Consider the following 6,000-nt stretch of genomic DNA (forward strand, 5'->3'; position numbering starts at 1 on the left):
TTTCTGCTTATCATTTTGTCATTGAGTTTTAATTCATTATGCATAGTACCTACAAGTTTTAAATCGTGATTCCCTGCTTGGTATGTTTGAGTTGTAAATCACGATTACCTTCTTGGTATCCATGAACTTGAATTCATGATCCCCTGCTAAATATCTATAAAGTTGAATTCATGATTCCCTTTATGGTATCTATGAGTTGTAAAACATGTTTCCCTGTTTGGTATATCTACTTGTTGAAAATCATGATTCCCTGCTCAATATCTACGAGTTGTAAATCATGATTACCTGCTTGGTATCGATGAGTTGTGATTCATGTTTCTCTGCTGGTATCTGTGAGTATTAATTCATGATTCCCTGCTTAGTATCTGTGCTATAATTCATGTTTCTCTACTTGGTGTTTGTGAGTATTAATTCATGATTCCCTGCTTGGTATCTGTGCTATAATTCATGTTTCTCTGCTCGTTTTCTATGAGTATTAATTCATGATTCCTTCCTTGGTATCTATAGTTTTAATTCATGATTTCCTGCATAGTATTTATGCGTTTTAACTCATGTTTACATGCTGTGTATGTGTATGAGCTGAAATCATCTGATAATATATTGTAAAATCGCTTTTCATCTTGATGATAAGATTATGTGCTTCAGTGATGATTAAAAAAGAACGCATACATTTGTTTGTTTATATAGGTTAAGATGATAACACAATGTTGACTGCTGCACCCCTAATTTTGACATTTTTACCTATTGTGTCTGTTTGTTTTGTTCACACATCGTTGTCAATGTAATGGAAATCGATTCGACTGTCATACAAGTGCGAGGTTTAGCTAGCTATACAACCAAGTTTAATCCACCATTTTCTACACAAAGAAATGCCTGTATCAAGTCAGTAATATGACAGTTGGTACCATTCGTTTGTTGTGTTTGAGCTTATGGTTTTGCCATTTAAACAGGGACTTTCCTGTTTGAATTTTCCTTGGAGTTCAGTATTTTTGTGATTTTATCTTCTATACACCACATGCACACGTGCATGCATCTGCGTTTTTTTAAATTATTTTTTTTTCATGTAAAAACCTAGAAAAAAATGACTTAGAATAATTTCCAAGACTAATTAAACAATATGTTTTCGATGTGCGTGTCTACAATGTAAGATTAATGATTCGTAAATACAACATGTATGCTTACTTGCCTGGGATAAACTTTGTGTTGCTAATTATGTTTTTCAGTCTCTACGTTAAAGGAGCACGCTAGCAACCAATCTATCTGAAGAGGTCATGTGAGGGTGAACATTTCATGTGATTCACATAATCTTCGTGTGACAGATCAGATCATGTGCTTTAAACAAAGTTGCTGAAAAAACATACGTCGACATCAATTTCAGTTGATTTAAAAAAAGAAGGAATGAACTTGTAATACCATATAACAACAGAATTACAATTCTTAACTTGTGTTTCCGTGTTAAATTATTGTTAAGGGTATATTTTGTGATTGACATGTGACACTCGCTTGTTGATGAATTAATGCGACATAAGACGACCGATGTTCAAATCTCGTGAATCAATTTGAAAGAGACAAACCGCATAAACTGCTTAAGGAACAATACCCAATGGCTCTACAGGGTAAGAGGCGATTTCTATGCATTCATCACAAGTCAGTCGGAAAATTAAACAAAAACAAGTTACAGGTCCGACGACTGTACAGGTATCTAAAGATAAAGACAGTGTGTCAATATCTTATTACTTTGATGTATTATTTGGGCGACGATCAATTTACGTATAACCCTGTATCTCTTTTTATAAATATAACGAAAAAAAAAGAGCGTTAAAAGATGTGACTTATTGGTAAAAATAGTCTTATATTTATCCGTATATACATTTTTAATTGTTCATCTGGTTGTATTCTAACATTCAAAGAGAAATAACTCTAGTTTGATACTGACAACATCCTTGTGCTAATGAAGTAATTTTAAATCAATTCAGGTAAATACAAAAATTATAACAAAATCGTTGTTTGGAATATAATACAAAAAGAAAACGGACATAACAATATTCGATCATATATCATTTATCCATGTAGGTACAAAAATGACCACACAGAAGAACGCGATAAAGGACAAGTTGGTCGTTTATAGTCTTATTGCAAAATATTAACAATAATGGTTCTGATTTTTATAAAAATAGGCAAAGCATTCCCCACACCCGTGCTGTTAGACTTTCGTATTTTGTTTATAAAGAAACGGAATATACAAAAAAAAAAAAGAATAACCTATACGCTCAACCTCTGACAGTTAAACATACGATACAAACTCATATTATTATGAAACATGTTTTTATTAAAGGAATACGAAGTCGTATTAGATAAATGAAGACAACAGTAGTAACTCGTCATATATATCAGGATTAAACATTGTGTGCGCCAGACCCGCGTCTCGTCTACAAAAAATGCTATTTTACATTTTCCTGTTTATAATGATCTTAGACAGGTTCTTTTCACTGAATCTCTTAAAATTGATGAGCATTTTAATAGTTTTACAGATTCTCAGAAAATGGTATTTTTATTTTCGGATCCTGTAATTTTATTCTGAAAATTCCCCCGAGAAGTTTTATATTGTAAATAATAATTGAATAATTATGTTGTATGGTTTTACCATTCATGCTTAGTATTTATTATGTACATACATATTGTTTTAGTTGATTATCGTCTCTCACAAATCTGTACAGATTGGCTAATGTATAAAAAATGTATTGTGTTATTTTATACATAAGGTGAATTGAATTGAATTGAAGTCTATTCCAAATATAGAAATTCAGTTGATTTATGATGTGACCATAGCAATGATAATAAATGTCAACACAGAACACAGAAGTGTTGACTACTGGGATGGCGCTAACCTCTTTAGGGTCTGTAATTATTTTATTCCTTTTAATGATTAAAGTAATAACACCAATTGAAAACAAGAAAAAATATATATGTAACACTCCCAAACGTGTCCTTCCCCCCAAACGTGTCCGATTCCCTCATACGTGTCTATTCCTCCAAAACGTGTCCGAAATATTCAATTGTGCCCAAACGTGTCCGATTTTATAACTCATAACCCCAAACGTGTCCGATTATTGTTATTCGCCGAAACGTGTCCACTGTTCAACGAAAACACGTCTCACGTCTTTTAGCGCTAATATATGAATGTCCTTAACGACATCAATAACGTTTACGGCAATTCTATAATAGTGGACACAGTTGATGAGGTGGTAATTTATTATCATTAGTTTGCTCAATATCGGTTGTTAACGATAACACAATTGCAAATTTTTTACTGAAACATGGTCATTGTCCAGTTGCAAGTATTTCATGCTCATCAAGTTCAAAATAAAAATACAAATAATTTTGGTACAGTCAATTAATCGTTTACTTAAGTGAACAATTTTGAACTAATAAACTCCAATGATGCCTTTTATATTAATCCGAATATTGGAATATTGCACAGCGGACTTTTTAGCAAAATTGACTTCCCTTTTTTTCACAGTTCTGGTATTTTAAAAGCCCTTCAAATCATAAACTGGTTATTATTTTCTTAAATGAATTTTATGTTTCGAGCATCATTAAATACACACCAGCAAGAGACATAACGTCCAGTGCCATATATGTCAGTTGCCGAAATTAAAAAAAACATTGGCTTCCAAAATAGATATGATGGCACAATGAAAGAGTGAAATGCTTTTTATGCGCAGAGAATAAGACATTAATCTACATAGGTATCTGATTTAATACCTGCAATGTAACTGAGCATGGCTGCTTACATTTACACTCAACCAAACAGGCACTTTAACCAGGGTTAAACTGCCTAAAGTTTATTTTTTAATGAAACAGCATAATTAGTAAACGTTAAGAAAAAAACAAATTACCAAATAACCTACGTATTCATAAAATGGACACAAATGATAGTTCCAGTAAAAGATCAAATAAAAACTTGATATAGACACGTTTGGGGGACTGGGCACGTTTTGGGCGTTTAAAAAAATGACACGCTGTGGCGCCCTTTTACATTTATACAAGCTTTGCAGTTCAGTGACGTTATGTGGACAAGTTTGGGAGGAAGGACACGTTTCTGAGTGTTACATATATAGATATGTATTCATAGATAAATGCAACAGTAGTTATGCGCTGTGCAATAGTTATTATTCGATTAAGCAAAACCAAATCAAGGCTACAAACTAAAACCTAAGGAAACCCATCTACTAAAAGAGTAAAAAATAGGTAATGAAAAAACAATTATAGAACTAATCATTCATCACATTTTCTCAGTATATTTGCAAGCTATTTATGGTCATTGGTCGAGCTAAAAGAAAAAATGCATGATTAATAACATGGAAATGAATTAAGTGTATCCCCTAAAACATAAAGATATGCGTTATAGTATTTAAAAAATGTTTTATATCCGATTTTTTTTGATTGTTTTTTTATAGTAATCACATATTTAAATAAGCAATGACGCTTCTTCGTAAACACTCAAATTTGACAATGATTATGATGTCATATATCTCGTTCAATATCAATTTCCATCGCAAAAACTTCCGAGGTTACGATCGAGAACAAAATGAAGTTTGGCTGTGAGGTTATATACTAAATTAAATGTAATATCTAATAAAAAACATGAAGATCGAAAACTATACAACGAATTTCATAAACTGGTCAATGAAGCAGGTAACCACCTGTCTAAGGAGAAGAGGCGTCAAGTAACCGAGGACAGAGTAACAGGCAACGTTCTGCGCTTTCTGATAAGGATCTCGAGTATGTCGGTATCGTATCCTACCGCATAATTACTGGAGAGAATCAAACTGGTAAACAACCATATTGGTGGACGTTATAAGCCAAACGTGACGAACTTGATCAATAAGTTACAAATATGATTGGCAAGTCGTAATCGAATCGTCATTTATCGTACTTATCTCAAAGAATGACGGTTCAATTCTTGTCTACGTGGATTATCGTCTTATCAATGACCTGACGATAAAAGACGTTTACTGTTTATGTTACCCCGCAAACTATTCATTGAAGCAACTAGCCTGTGTTCAACTCATTGTTAAGCGTATACACAAAATTTAGTCCTGGTATCTATGATGAGTTTATTTACAACCACTGGGTCAATGCCACTGCTGGTGGAGATTTATTTCCCCGATGGTATCACCAGCCCAGTAGTCAGCACTTTTTGTGCTGACATGAATTATCATTGATATGGTTACATTTATATATTAACTGTTTACAAAATTTAGAATTTTTGAAATACTAAGGCTTTTCTACCCCAGGCATAGAATACCTTAGCTGGATTTGGCAAAACTTTTAGGAATTTTGGTCCTCAATGCTCTTCAACTTCGTACTTTATTTGGCCTTTTTATTTTTTTTGGATTCGAGCGTCACTGATGAGTCTTTTGTAGACGAAACGCGCGTCTGGCGTATATACAAAATTTAGTCCTGGTATCTATGATGAGTTTATTTACAACCACTGGGTCGATGCCACTGCTGGTGGAGATTTATTTCCCCGAGGGTATCACCAGCCCAGTAGTCAGCACTTTTTTGTGCTGACATGAATTATCATTGATATGGTTATATTTATAAATTAACTGTTTACAAAATTTAGAATTTTTGAAATACTAAGGCTTTTCTACCTCAGGCATAGAATACCTTAGCTGGACTTGGCAAAACTTTTAGGAATTTTGGTCCTCAATGCTCTTCAACTTCGTACTTTATTTGGACTTTTTAACTTTTTTGGATTCGAGCGTCACTGATGAGTCTTTTGTAGACGAAACGCGCGTCTGGCGTATATACAAAATTTAGTCCTGGTATCTATGATGAGTTTATTTAAGGTATAAATAAGAGTATTGACCGCTAGAAAACTGCATTCTCTACATTGTTAGACCTTATAGGGGAGAGTCAAGTTCGTAAAAAACCCCTTAGTGGTAGATGTTGGTCTTATTTTGTAAATAAAGAGGCGATGATGCTATTACC

Source organism: Mytilus edulis, chromosome 8, assembly GCF_963676685.1.
Source record: "Mytilus edulis chromosome 8, xbMytEdul2.2, whole genome shotgun sequence".
Lineage (NCBI taxonomy): Eukaryota > Metazoa > Mollusca > Bivalvia > Mytilida > Mytilidae > Mytilus > Mytilus edulis.